We start from the raw sequence: 15,883 nt of genomic DNA on the forward strand, positions 1-15,883 counted from the left end.
GAGTGTTGCTTCTGCCAAATATCCTTTACTAACTTCAAAGAAAGAACGGGGAAAGAGCTGTAATGATGCTTAACACGAAAGACTGCCTTTCTGCTTCCTTCCCTTTCCCCATAAACTGAATGAACTGTCGTTATAAGACAACATACTGCTGAGTTAATGTAACTTAAAAATTTACAGCAGGTTGTATGCCTGGAGGCACATTATGGGACCACCTGTAGGCATCTGATTCCAGTGAAAATAATAAATAATTGTGGAGCATTCCTCAGAGTCTAGAGAGAGTGGATAAGAATCATGTTGCTTGTTCACTCCAACATGGATTCTGTTGTGGAGGAGGATTAGAGAACTGAACTCTCTCCAACAAATGAGTAATCCTTCTCCCCACAAAAGAGTCCGCTAAATGCTACACCAGACACCTGGGTGCCAGATCTACACAGCCATTTTTGTGCACTTTTGATAATCCACCTGCAGAAATTACCACGTGGCAATTGCTTAATATAGCACGTTGATCCATTTGAGGACTTCTTAAAGAGTAAAGAAAGCTATTTGGTTTGTCTCTCTGTATACTGTTTGTCTTTTTGAAACTCCTCCTCACATTTTGGCAAAGATAGAGAGTGACAGTAAGAATATCTGTGATATGATTCCAACCACTTATTTGGGAGAAATTAATATGTGTGTTTTAGCAATGCCCAGCAACCTTGACCTTTTTTTGACTGGAAAGAAAAAATAATGTACTACAGAGCTGCTTTTTCTTTTCTTTTTTTTTTTTTAAAAAAAAAAAAAGAAAGAAAGAAAGAAAGAAAAGGCCAAAGGATTTGTTATCGTGCTTTTGCCACAAGGTAGGTGGGTTAGTATTTATCCTGTGACTACTCAGAGTATACATGTTGTTTATTTTAGATAAGATAAAATATTCTAAGAGAGTGAAATTTTACATATGTGTGTGTCTATACATATATAACATGAACTTTTATTAAGTAGGTTTCAAAAGATAGTCTAATTTTTGTTCAGTTGGGTTATAAATTACCTATAAACTGTACTAATGTAGTCCTCATCTTATAGTCACTGCAATAAGGTTTGGATTTAAAATCTATGACAACCTTTGTTCATAACAATCACATGGTTTGGAATTAAGAAAACTAGATTGAAACCATCATTTAAGTAAGTAGTGAAGATTGGATGCTGGGTGGTATTCAGGTTGACATTTCCTTTCTATTTGCACTACACGAAGGGTTAATAAGGTTTGCATAACCTTATTCTTTGAAGGCTTTTTGGCAGAGGCAGACTTTTGAAGGATTGCTGCCAAAACAGATTTTAACCCTTTTAATCATACTGTTAATAACCACATTGTACACGGTACACAGCATACTGCACGTAAGACAATATCACTCTGAACACAGTTTGACCTGATACCCAATCAAGGAAAGGTTCCTAGAGACGCTTGCCATTTTGGTTGCTATGGTGAGTTTCATATTTTATGGAAACCACGGCTAGATGTCTTAAAATAGACCTTTGCCAAGAAAAACATTGGTCCAGTGGCATATGCTGGCAGAGCCTACCAAGGTTGCTCAAATTCCCTTCCTTTGTTTGTCACTCTCCCCACTGGGGCAACTGCTCCAAGCATCAACCCACTAGTCTGGCAGGCATAGAATCCAGAAACTTGCTGCTAATTACAATGTTGACAATTCCCAACCTGTTTACTGGCGCCAGCAATCAAACCGCATCCTCTCGAGTGAACCAAAAAGCACTTGCTGGCTTTAGCTTCCTGAGGTTCCAAGCTGGCTATATTAATTACTGTTAACTTAAAACTGTATGTTGTACAGAAGAAGCTTAATTAGCTGGTATGAGGATTAAAATCTATCCTTTACACAATTTAAAACATTTTGTTCTTGGCCAAATTATGTGAATCCATAAAACATTTTTCTTTGGACAAAATATTGATTATTTTAGGTGCGACTTCTCAGTGCCAATTTTTCCACTGGATTATTTTCATTTGAGCACCAAAATAGATTTTAAAGAGCCATTCTATCTGTCTGTCTGTTTATCTATCTACATATCTCGGGATTATATCTACAACCTTTTTAAAAAGCTTGAGAAAAAGAATGAACATAGTCATTTACAGTTACTGTTTATAATTAATAAAATAGGAAAACCTATTAAACGGGATTAAATGGTCAAAAGGATATCCACTTTCTATCTTGATGAAATACCCACTTTCTATCTTGATGAATTTGAAACAAAGATAGTTACACCACTTTTTCTAGTGAACCCTCACTGCTATGATAGAGGAATGATTTGGTAGTCATATGGCACATAATGATGTATCTATCAGCGACAGGTTGGATATACAATGGTGGTCCCATAAACTTGTAATACTGTATTCCTACTATGCCTTTTCTATATTTAGTTGTGTTTAGATACACAAATACTTACCATTGTGTTACAATGGGCTACATTATTCAGTATAGTAACATGTGGCTGTACAGGTTTCTAGTCTAGAAGCAGTAGGCTGCCATACAGCCTAGGTGTATAGCAGGCTATACCATGTAAGTTTCTGTAAGTACATTCTATGTTGTTCCTACAATGACAAAATTGCCTAAGGATGTGTTTCTCAGAATGTATCCTTGTCATTAAGCAACATATGTATAAGGAGCATGCTTCATGATTGATAAGTTGGTTGAACCCACAGTGAAAAATCACCTTCTCACACCCCTAAATGGTTAGCATTACAAGTCACCCAGATGTGGCAGTGGCAGACCACCATGCAATTTTCATAAATAGCACAACAGAAGTGAACAGGGTTTTGCAAAACTGAGAATTTTACTTTGATTCTGCCCTAATCCAATAGCCGATCTGTTCTTCTTTATTCAACAAGATAGCTTTGAACATTTAAAAAGTGAAGTAAAAGTAAATATAATTTTATATTGTATATTAAAATGTGATTTTATTTCTGTTATTTGATATGAGAACATCGTGGGGTCACTGTTATTTAACAATGTTACTTTAAATTTTTCATTGAATACACTGCATGACAAATATTTTTGTATCCAATCTTTTAGTTGACATTTGCATTTGGAAGCTTATTAAACTGAGTTGATATACTTGTGATTAACATTTCCCTTGTTTTACCACAATATTTCCAACTAGGGTAAAAGATCAAGTTATTCCTTTAATTATGATTCATTTTCTGTTTCTACATTAAGATAGCCTATACCATTTTCCAAGATTTAAAAAATCATTAGTATAAGCACACTAGAGACCTTTGGAATATGTTGATACATTCACATCTACTTATACAATATAAGAATTTTTGAAAAGTTTAGATTAATTGAGTAAAATATCACTGAATAGTATGAAAAATATAAGAATTATTCTCAGACAATAGGAAGAGCAACGTTGTGAGAAAAACTTCAACATTTAGTGAAGTTTTAGTGTAGTGTATTAGAAAGAAAACACCAAACAAGGACTTAGAAAATGGGTTACTAATATTATCTGAGTGTCCATGGAGAAGTTATTTGGATTCTCTGTGTTGTGAGGACTTCATGTGGGAAACATGGGAATTGTATTACATACCAAAGAACTAGATCTGAGATAGAAATTTATAATGACAACTAAATATCATATGAATTTACTATGAGCTTATCAAAGACTTTTGAAATTTTGTATTCCATGTGGATATAGGAATGGAAAATAATCATATTAAAAGCAAACAAATGATCAGGTGGAAATGTTATGTATTTGGAAATAAGGGCCAAGTTAGACAAAGACAAACATATCAATCTTCTCTGTCTTTATCATGGTTAACTAACAAATAGATTTCCTCTCTAAAATCTAAATCAATTAAGTGAATGGGAAAAACTAAACTCTTGGTATCAATATTTTATATCAGGAAATACTGTCTTAACAAATCCTCCCAGGTTACTTTACTTCTAGAGCACAAATTCAAGTATCATACATGTATTTTCTAATAGAAAAACTGTTAAAAAGGCTGTCTCTTTTAAGCCATGTCCCCCTAGGCTCAATTTTCAGAAGTCTTTGTCTTTTCAGACTGATATTCTTTCTTTTACTTGAGAAACATCCAGATTTCTTGCCTTTCTCAATTTTCTACAGATAAGCTAGGCTTATTTTATTCCGAGATTATTTCTATTTTAATTGATTCAAAGTTCTATATCAGAGCATGACTTTGAAAGCAAGAACTTTTGGATAAACTTGTCACTCATGCTATGAAAGAATCCTTCTACGATGAAAGAATCCTTCTACACAGATAAACTATATAAAATCAATATTGAACACTACGCATCACAACAGGGCAAAGGGTACCATATAACAAACAAGACCTCTTCTAACGTTTTCTAAAATTGATATTTTTTCAAGGTGTACTGGTCCCAGACACCAGGAATTTCATTATTGTTACTTAATACATCACCAAAATCTGTACATTCTTCACTCCAGTCCACATCATTAATACTGTTACTTGCTATAATTGTCCCTTTTCTCTTGTCAAATCCAATTGTTAACTACACAAATCACCAAATGTAAATGTGAAACCGCCTCAAAAGTTTAACGTCACTCACTATTTTTAATAAACATAGCATTCACAACTAACAGAAACCTGCTTGTTTGTGGTAAAGAATCTCCTTATTTTGACTCTGTTCTATTATATAATATTTAAAACAATCTCAAAGCTGTTTTATGGACAACCACATCCAACAACAAAAAGGAACATGAGATATTTTAATAAAAGTGTGAATAAATGACTACCAAACCGCATACTCCTACCCCCAGATACATATTTGAAGGCAATTACTTTTGAAAACTTTGTAGAACTTTTATTGAACTTATTCTCAGTTTTTATTTTTTACTTAATTTTTTCTCTTTAAATCTCTATTCTTTTTGTGTTTGATTCCATGTAGCACACAAATCAGTCAAAGTTTTCAATGGACATAATATTTTATACCCATAATTAAACTGAGAATGGATAGCATGTAAACTATCTGATTAAAGCAATAGCTGATAAAGCATATTATTTTAATTTTTAGACAATGAGTGTATTATTTTGTGATTAAAAAGTCAATTTATATTTACTATACATTGACCATCCCAGAGAGTCACACCTTTCAAATAAAATTGTAATTTAGTCTGTTTTCCTAGTAAATAATTTTTTAAAATTAAGAAAAAAGTAATACAGATCTTTAGCTTTGAAAACATACCTATCACAGTAATTATTATATTGCATAAAGTATGTTTCTATTGATTACTTCTTAAAACTTTATAAATTCTTACAAATATGTATACATTTAATATTAAATAAAATACATTAGGTAACATTCACATGGACTAAAATTTTCTATTTCAGTAGTAGATTAAACAGCTACTTGGAGTTTCAAAAAGAATACCAGCTTGAAAGCAATGTTCTCATGGATTTTTCCATTATTTAAAAGTTATATCAAATAACTAGAGACAATGTATTTTCCTTCCTGGCAAAGAAGAACTGCACTATTAGTACACAAATCTGAGAATTAAAATTTATGTCTAACATTAAATTAAACTTAAATATATGCAGTACAACAATCATTTTATGTAATAGTGACTTTAAATAATTATGAAAAAATGTAAAATTTATATTAACATATGCCCCAAAAGGATATCATTGCTTTCACAAAATTCATAAATATTTTGAGCACCTACTATGTGCCAAACACTGGACTAGGTATTTTAAAAGATTAACCATTTTAGAAGAATTAAATATCCTAGACAATTATTGGTCCTTTTAACAGAATGGAAACAAACACAGTAATTTTCACGCTCTTCTAAATATTGTAATTGAATTTAATAGTATAAACATTTACACAAGGAGTAAACATTTTTAGAGGCCAACTCTTCATGTTCATTCTTTATCCGCTACAATCATATAAATCAACTTTGAATAGAGTTGTTTGTGATTTGGCCTCATTAGGCTAAAATGCTTATGAAGATAGATCTACGGTTTGAGTAGCTTCAGATTTATTATACAGATATACATATGCATGTACTCCCATGCTAACACATTAGAATGAATCTGTAAAGCATTCTTTGGGGGCTTTTTTTCCCTACTAAAACTTCAAATAAAAAATGAAGTATGAAAAAGCAACAAATATTTCCATGTGTTTCATGCTTTAAGAATTTAAATAAAAATCTTAAAGACCATTTTATTATTTAATACCAAGATAAAATGTTGGTGAATACTTTTTAAAAGCTTCTTAGTTGTGATATCAATTGGCACGCCATCTTTACATGAAATGAAGAATAGATTCAGACCACAAAAAAAAAAAAAAAAAAAAGACTTTCTTTGAAATGGAACCCTAAAGAGGTAAAAAGGCTTTAAGCGAATCTAAATCTAGCCCTTCTTATGGATGAGACAACTGAAGACAAGGCAAGCTGTGTGACAGGTCCATTGTCATAGTTCACAACAGAATCTGTACTCGAAATCAGATTTTCTAGTCTTATTCCAAAGTTCTTTCTACCACAGGAGAGATTCTCTCTCCTTAAGTATCATGTCATTGAGGGACAAAATGAAATTTGAGATTTCTCGGTGTAATGGCCTCAATTCTCTAATTTGCTTTGTTTCAGTAAACACCAAATCCTATATAAATAACAGTTATGAAAAAAACCTACATGAAACTGGATCCATAAAGTAATCATTCTACAACTTTAATTCCTGTGTAGTTATCTGTAAAACAATCCAGGATATTTGGAAGTCTTATCATGATATATTTCCATTACAAAGGAAAAGATCTTTTTCTCATATCTGCTTCTGACAGAATAGCAGGCATGACATTCATTCATTCATTCATTCATTCATTCTTCTTGGAGTACAAAAGCTAGTGGACTGTTTGGCAGATATATAAAAAACTATTTTAAATGAGTAATTTTTAGTTTATCTTGAGACTTGTTTGAACCAGTTCTTGAAATTGACTACACTAGCTTAGAGAGACAAAAATAGGCTTCAAACAATTAATACTCACTCATGTATTGAATACAAATTTTAAAAACAAAATTGCAAGAAATATCAATTTTCCAATTAAAATGTATCATTTTTATAAAAATAATCTTTTCAGAAAAAGTGTTTCCAAAAAGCACACATTTCATTCAAGTTTACAAATAGACACTACTTTCAAATTATGCAATTATGTCACTATTGTAATATAGTTTGTCAACTTTTTAAAAAGCATATTATGATATAAATTGCATTTTAACTGAAAACATAGTATTAACAGATTCCAGCAATACGTCTTCTTTAGTTTGTAATTTAACTGAACGAGATTCAGTATTGGTTTAAAATTAATAAAGGCAATAACCCTTATTTAATATCTTTGAACTGCATGCTTTAGGACTCCGGTTTTTAACATTTGGTTCTAGCTTGATCTACTATATATGTATATATTTTCAAATACTAGGAGTCTCAAAGGCCTTTTCCACAAACAAAGCAAATGAAGTGTTGTCTTTACCCTTGCATATGCATTATAATATTTTAATTGTGTTGAAGATCAGACTGCCTTGCTTAGCTCACATTATTATTAGCCAGGATAACAGAACTCAGAACTCACAAGATATAGCTGGCAATACATTTTTGAGCTGGTCAATGATACAAATATACAGATATACTGATTTTATTGTTAGGTTGCACTCCACAAACTCGACTAATTACTGGGTGATAAACACATTTCAAGAAATTTTAAATTTTATAATATATCTTTTCTGGCTTATGTTTTTTTTGGATGAACTGCATTGTTTCCTCAACTAAAATGTTTATTTTATACACTCATGCAAAATGTTTTCTAGACTTAAACATAAGACTTGTAAGTCATGATTTAAAGTATAAGCACTAAGATAAAAATCTGAAAACATTTAAAAAACAAATTGTGCTACAAAGCTATTTGCTTAAAATCTATTTAGCATTCGTGTTTATAGTTGTACAGCTATCAATAACTAAATTCAATAGCTAAATGATTTAAAAGTCCTTAAATATTCTGATGTCATTATTACATTTTTTCTTCTTACTGAAAATACATCCAAAAGAAATTTACTTTTAAATAGTAAGTCTCCTATGCAGAATACACTACTTTCCAACACTGTAAGAACATCATTCTGTCATTTCTGTAATACAATGGTAGCTGCACCTGTATATATTGACAAGATGGTGAACAACTGTGATGGCCTTATACTGTCTTTCCGTCTATGTCCTTAGTACTTCTCCTCTGCCCTACATAAAACACAAAAATGTTTCCCAATATACCCATCATCTCTACCTTTGTTGTATATTTTTATATTTGAGTATTTCTCATGACTAATGTGGAATGTAAGACAAAAATTGATAATAGGGTTTATGGAATATTCCTTCCATCAAAATGCTACTTCATCGTTTCTTGCCTTTGCTTGGACTTTCACTGGGACCTCTGTTCTGGTTCTAGATTGCCATTGCTCTGACACCAACAGCCACATCATTCTAGGGCTCACAATAGCCTCGGGGAAAGTTCACGGGGTTGTCATGATGCTCTATGGATCTTTAACCATGAATACCATCACCACTCCCCACAATTCTATTCAAGCAACAACATCAGAACAGGATTCACAAATACAAAGAATAAAATAAGCAAATTTTCTGAAAAATGCAGTTTCTATCAATCTGCTTACTTGGGACCCGGTAGCAAACGACCAATCAAGCTGATGTTTCTTCTTACACTTATTAATGAATATTACAGTATAAAATTGATCATTTATAGACATTATATAAATTTAAATGGGCAACCTAAAATCTCCCACCTATACATCACAAATTGTGTTCATAAATTCTGAGTATTTAGGCAGGCTTTATTAAAGTAAAACTAGTGGACAAAAGTAATTTTCACAATTTGTCTCCCTTCTCCTTTACTGTGCCCTCAGTATTGTCAAATGAACAGCTTAAGCTGAATCTATGTTCCTTTTTTCAGGAAAAATTTCTATCACCTTTGTAAAGCAAAACAAATATTAGAAAAGGCTGCTTACCCTTCTAGTATTAGGACATCAACTGAAAAGCCATCCAAAAATTATGACTACTTAATACTACTTGCATCTAGCATGAAAAGCACAAACAAGCATTTTGTACTTCCTTAATCTTGGCTATGGACAGTGACAGGGCAAAATCAGTAATTGACTAGTGGTGATAGACTTTTACATTATTTTTCTGGAAAGAAAAAAGCTGCCTTGTAACAATAAAAACTACCTCCAGTAATTTCAACTTAATAAAGTTTTAATTTTTCCCACTTTCTTATCTTAAAAGGTCTGATGATGGAACATTTTCACCCCAAACTTAAATAAGAACCAGTTCAGTCAGACTGACACCTAATGGAAGCTTTTATAGGAAAATGATTCTGCAAAGGAAAGAAAGCAATGAGATAAGTATTTAAACAACAACAACAAAATACTTTGTTAACTATGAGTAGAGGTTTCCTTTAGATTTCATCACTAGCATCTGCAATTATTCCACTCTAAACATTACTCTTCTTCGATGAAGCAACTGCAATAAATCTGCACGAAACTGAATAGAACAGCTTATTTTTCAAAAGTTCTTCCTCATCCCCTCAACAAATGCCAGAGTGTTACATCTTTGGTTTCTCACAAACTCTGTCACCAGGCCTTCAACTCTCTTTCTTTCTTTCAAATCCTAAACACTTATTATTTAGCCAACCAGCATGAGGCCAACTTTCTAGAGACCACCTAGGAGCTAAAGTATGTAGCTTCTACTTTTCTAATTTCCCAATGAAACAATGCCACCAGTAGACATATTGCATTTTGTTAAATACATAACAAGCACAATATTTAAAAGCCCTAAATCACCAACTGGTGGATCCCTAGAGAAAGAAGGTAATTCATGGAATAATGAAGGAAAGAACAGGAGTTACATATTCTCTTGCTGGTGATAGAATGTCGAATGCAAAGACAGCATCTGTGTTTTCTTTCCTACTTCAACTCATTCTTAAAATGGACTCGCCCCCGGGAGCTTCTGAGAAGGGCTCCACCCGTTCCCTGCAGACAGCAATGTTTTTTGAGCGCAAAAACTGTGAGTATAGATACCCTGGGAGTAATTGTGGGATCAGACACAATGGGGTGGGATTAGGGGTAGGGAGAGCGTGTGTGTGGAGTACCCTTCACTGGGAATCCTAAATATTAGAAGAAAGGCGAAACCCTAGGTGGGGAAGCATAAGAGTGTGCCTGCCTCCTTCAAGACACCTCGGTGTCAGCCTCTCCAGGATTCAGACCACTCTTGTGGGCAAAAGCCCAGTGGGGCACACGCACTTCGTGCCTGGGAAAGGCCCATCCTCCAGGGGCAGAAGGTGTATGAGTTGCAGGTCAGCTTAGAGGGATCCCAGAGCGACGAGAGGGAGAGCTTCGCAGGCCTCTAAGTTTATTTGATTTTTCTCCTGCAGTTTCCATTTCTCAGAAATTCAGTCTTCGTGCGCAGCCCGTGCACAACCAACGACCACTACGCAGGGAGGAAACCTGGTCTTAGTGTTTGGCCGCGCTAGTGAATTCTTCTGGGCCCCTGGTACGTTCTTGTCCCCAGCACTCTGTCCTTACACTTTTGAAGCGCCTTGATAGGACGGTCCCAGATGCCTCACAATAGGGAAAGGCAAAGTGCAAAGCTGGCAAAGTTGTGTGGTTCGACGACGGCGAAAGCTGAGACCTGGAGCACCGGCCCACGCCTTCCACTCTGGGTCATCCTTCCCAGCTCCATCTTGGGCATGCCAACTCCTGCCACGTCCGATTGTCCCCAGAAGTGCCCGGGCATGCTTGAGGGAGTTGGTGGCGGTAGCTTCCTCTTCGCTAGGAGGTGACAAATCCGTGTTGTTTTATCGTCCATTAATATTTTGAAACAAACAAACAAAAACTCGAAGTAGAAGGAGGGAGAGGCTCTCTCTTGCTCCCGTCCCTTCGCAGCTGACCTGAGAGAGGGGACGTGCCTTGAGTTTGTTGGTGTTTGAGACTCGTCCTAAAGGCAGAGGCAGGGAAGACAGCGCTGAAGAGGTGTCCCAAAGAGATTGGACGTCTGAACAGTCACTGCCTGCCCCAACCTCTTTCAGGAAGGTTCCAGGTCTGTGCCACACTGCAACCAATCCGGTTCCCATCCTGTTTCTCCACCCCTTCTCGGAGAATCCGAAAAGAAAATATGCGTTCCTGAGAGACCCACCACACTTCCGATCTGGAAGTTCCGCGGGGACCCAGCCCCCGGACCCCCGCCCCCTCCCCAGCTCGACCGCCTAGTCTGGTTGCGGAGCGGCGCGGCCGGCCGGGGGTGGGGCTCCGGCACCGCCCCGGGCCCGGGATTCGCGAAGTCACGCGCTTCCGCAGGCTTGCGGGGGCACCTTCGCCCACGGACACGCCCTTTCTGCGGAGGCAGCCCCCAGCGACCCTCTGCCCAGCTTCAGCACCTCACTCGCGACGCTCCCAAACTGCTCAAGGCCTTTCAGTCGTTCCCAACTTTAGAAAATTGCCCAGAACGCGTCTCTCCCCCGAGCCGCACCCCACCGTGGAGAGGAGAGGAGCGGGCAGGGGACGCAGAACCGCCCCATAGGCTCGGGGGAACGGACCCCCTTCCTCTCCCCGCCCATTCTCTTCACCTCGCCCCCCGCCCCCTGCGCGAACCCATTTTCCAGTCCTGGTCACCAGAGGCGCAGCGCACAGCCTTTCCGGTGGAACCAGTGCGAAAATACCCGAGGAAATGAAAAGAACAAGAAAGTGCTACCTTGGCAACCACGGGCGTTTAGTGGCCAGCTGGTGGGCTGGGGAGGGCGGCCGCTGCCCCCCTGCCGCTGGTACTCTCCTCGACTACGCGTATTCTTAAGCAATAACAACGTAATCCGTATTATCCACCCAAGAATACCCGTCACCGAAGAGAGTCAGAGGACCAAGCTGCCGCTGCCGCTGCTACCGCTGCCGCTGCTACTGCCGCCGCTGCCGCCACCAGAACTCTTGCTGCTCGCTGAGCCCGCCCCTGGCTGGGGATGGGCTGAGCTTGACCGGGACCATAAATCCATAACTCGATTTCCCTAAAGAAGGATCCAAAGCTGTGCTCGGCTGCTTCCTGCCCAAATCCAAATGGCCGCTCTATTTCCAATTCTGAAACACAAATCACAAAACCAAATACTTAACACAGAAGAGTGCTGTCTTTCCAGTGAGGAGGAAAGATGTGGCAAGGATCTTTGGGCACAAGTGGGAGTGACAAGTAACCTTCAGTTTACCTGGTGCTCTCCCAGTGCCTTCCTCTGCACTTCTCTGCTTGGTACCCAGTCTGGTCTCGGCCAGTCCGCTCTAGGTGGTTTGATTGAGTGCCATGGCAGCCAGAGAACCCTGTAAGAGACATGAATAGTTACCCACACAAACATTACAAATATATTTGCCCAGACGGCTTTGGGAAGAAGTGAGGCTTAAAGATAGGGTCATGCATGGGTGAAATTTTCAATAGTATGTTTTGGAAATGCATTTTTCTCAAGTCCAAGATCATAGAAAATAAACAGTTATTCAATTTACTACTTGAAATCAAATACTTATAGATTTACAAAAATAGGCATCTTTCCTTTGAAGGCCTTAGAGCTATACAACATAATGATTTTTAAAGAAAAAAAAAAGCTCCAAGGCTTACAATAATTAAATCCATTTTCCATAGTATCAAAACTAACTGAGTTGAGAAGCTGGTAGAGCTTCTATGATTTAAGTATCATTTTATATCACCACAATATTTAATTTCATAGCACACCTTTAAAATATATACTATAAATGCATTGCTGTACAGCTGTTGTGGACACCTCTACAGAAAAACCTTTGAAGCTCTGTGTTCATAAAAATTATTTTAAGAAGAGAAAGCCAATAAAAACTCATTTGCAAAGTGAGTGTAATTTTGGCATTTAGAGAGAGAATCTCTGTGATTCTTTGATGATCAATATGGCTCTTACTGGAAAAGCTTTGTCTTAAGATCCTGCAGTGGATATTCTGATAATGGGGGTTTATTGTTCACTAAATAAAATGGACAAGTGCAACGTCACTACCCAAGACATGGTGTAGCTTCATTAGAAAGTTCTCAATTTGCTTTCCCCTTTACTCTCAAATACATGAAAGTACATCCATGTAAGGGGAATGGGGAGGAATATGGAAACATGGCAATAGACATTATGATTTCCCAAATTATGTAAGTGCAAATAGCTCTTCATCAAGGAGTAATTATATAACAGAATCTCTCCCACTACCACAACTCATCTTTAACTGACCTGGTTGCAATTTAAGGCACTTAGGTTGTGCTTGCTCTTATTTTTTTTTTTAAAAAAATATAATATCTATCCAGGCACACCAACTCATCATTTTCTTGACATGTGACTTACAGATGGAAAAATCAACTTGAATTCTAGGTTTTATGAATAGATGTTTAATATATAATGTCTGAACCTAAAATAACTAGAAAGAAAACCAGTATAGCCCAACTACCAGCCTGTTTTACATTATTTTCAGATAACTCTTGAGTACACCACTTACAAAAAGACAGATATCAATAAAACAAATAAATAAGCACTGTTTTATGCTGTTACCTAACATAGGTATAAAGTGGAGCTTTTCTCTGGGGCTAGAACCAAAAGAAAAAAAAAATTCAGAAAGCTGACAGGTTCTCTTCAGCTTGAACTCCTAGAAACAAAAGCCCTTAGGGAAAGTAATGCAATAGTCTATGAGCAAAGTGTACATTTGCTTCTGCACTCTTCTATTTAAATCTCAACTAATATTAAAAGGAAAACAAGAAACACATTATACAGATAGGCTTGGATTTACTAAATGGAACGTTTTAAATTCAAAAGGATGGTCAAGGGAGGCACACACACACACAGACACACACACACAGACACACACCAATACACAGGGCATCAGAATCACAGCATAAATACCCACACAGCTTTTCAATGCTTTCCAAGTAGTCTCCTTCAGTTTTGCTTCCTCACAATTAAAATGAAATATATACACACAGTGACCCACAGACTTACAAGCTTTAAGAAACTAGAACAACGCAGTTGATATGCTTTCTTTCTACCCAAGTAGCAGTGCCAGCCTTTTCCCTACCTACCCAATGTTCCACCAGCTTCAGCACCTGGACGAGTGGACAGCTCAACCCGGGCCGACAGCCGGCAGCACTCGCAGCAGAACTGACGCTCTGAGCTCTAACCAAAGCTTTCTCGTGCTTGAGCGGGGCAGCCTGACTTACGAGAACACCATTTCCTACGAGACCACTGCCGCTGGGTGCATATTCAATTCAAGCCTCCTTAAGCTGTCGGATTTCCCCCACCCATCCACCCTCCCCCTCTTCTCCACCCTCCACACAAAAACAGAAAAGGGAAAAAGCCCAATACCATTAGGGCGTTTGTTGATCAACTTACACTTCGCTTTTGAATATTTAGATACTGCTAGCGGAACAATATCAGCGGAGGCTTAGGTCCGCATTAAGTACCTTTGTTCATCGACTCCTGCAAGCCATGTTTATTAGAATCTACATTTCTCTCGCGCCCCAATAACTAGAGGTGTGTTTTGCGGGCAGGGGGCTTTCAGCACCTTTTGATCTCTCAAGGCCACCGCGACTCACTGACGGTTCCCAGTACTTTCGTATGGTATCCCCCACACTCCAACACCCATTCCAGTTAATCGCTTCGCAATTTGCAACCAAAAATACATAAAGAAACGCGACAAAGCAATCGGTTTGAGGAAATAAGCCAATTAAGCTAAAGCTGAAATGCCTCTCTCTCTCTCTCTCTCCCCCCTCTCCCCCCCTCTCCCTCTCTCTCTCTCTTCCCCCTTGACTCCCTCCCTCTCCCTCTCTCCTTCCCTCTCAAGTAGAAAGGGGGAAACACCAAGGAGAGAGAAAAAATCGGGAGGAGGGTGGTAGTCGACTCTTACAATCAATGGAAAAAGAGTATACACATCTTTACTGAATAATACTCTCGTTCTCAGACAAAAAGAAACACATTTTTCGATGTAAACATAGTCTCCCTCTCCCATACATCCTACATCCTTTACGTTTGCTGAGATTTGTCTTGCTGTATGGCAAAGTAACTGTCACAAATCCATCTCGATTGAAGTGCTTACCCTCTAAATCCAGGTTTCAAGCGGAACTCCAACTGTGTGTAGAAGCCAGGGAGTCATCTGATGTGCGGTGAGGTAGGCTCTGGGCAGTGGGAGCTGCTTCTTCTCTCCGAGTGCCGGGTTACAGTGTTAACAAGCCCTAGGAAGGGACCTCGGCGCCTAGCGCTGGCTGTGCCCCAATGCCTTCGCGTGGTGGCGGCTTGCTCATGCTTCCGAGGAGTCCCAGGCGATAGCCTTCAGCTGATGCGAGCTTCCAGAAAGGAGTGGGGAAGGGAAAAAATCATCTAATGCAATCAAATCGATCTGATCTACACCATCTGTCGCCTGCCACTATACACAAACGTTAAAATAGGAAAACGGAAAACACTGACAGCCGAGAGGGTTGGTCTGCAAAGAGTTCATTTTTAGCAGAGCATAATTGGATATGGTCGGCGTACAGTTGCAAAAGCTGCTGTTAACCATCCAGTAGTGGATCCCAAACATGCTAATGGTGGATTAATTGAGGAAGATCTGACGTGCAAGCTTCATAGTCTCTTATTCATGACTTCCCAATGGGAAAGGACCAATGCCTTGTGGGACTATGGTAACATACAGTCAAAAAGCTGCTAAGAAAATGGCTGTGTGTTCACAGCACCTCTCTCTGATAACAAACATATGTCGACTAAAATGGTTTAGTAGAATGGGAGGGGGTGTTGGAGAATAAAATTTTCTTTCCCCGTGTAAGCAATCCCCATTTTCTTTTCTTAAAGAAAAGCAAAAA

General features: G+C 37.9%; 1 long non-coding RNA gene and 1 pseudogene across 2 annotated transcripts in view; both read right to left on the reverse strand.

Moving 5' to 3' along the window:
• The window catches only part of LOC105531414, a 68,667-nt gene extending 53,055 nt beyond the window's left edge, over positions 1-15,612 (reverse strand). The window contains exons 1-3 of the long non-coding RNA XR_001004799.1: positions 15,127-15,612; positions 12,252-12,360; positions 11,756-12,129 (exon numbers count right to left, since the gene is read on the reverse strand). This is a non-coding gene — a long non-coding RNA (uncharacterized LOC105531414). The remainder of the gene's footprint in view (positions 1-11,755; positions 12,130-12,251; positions 12,361-15,126) is intronic.
• LOC105531413 lies at positions 10,438-11,200 on the reverse strand (annotated as a pseudogene). The gene has a single exon (XR_001004798.1). The product of XR_001004798.1 is annotated as an uncharacterized LOC105531413 (transcript).
• Positions 15,613-15,883: the final 271 nt, after the last annotated feature.

The sequence above is a fragment of the Mandrillus leucophaeus genome, unplaced genomic scaffold (genome assembly GCF_000951045.1).
Source record: "Mandrillus leucophaeus isolate KB7577 unplaced genomic scaffold, Mleu.le_1.0 Scaffold884, whole genome shotgun sequence".
Taxonomy (NCBI): Eukaryota; Metazoa; Chordata; class Mammalia; order Primates; family Cercopithecidae; genus Mandrillus; species Mandrillus leucophaeus.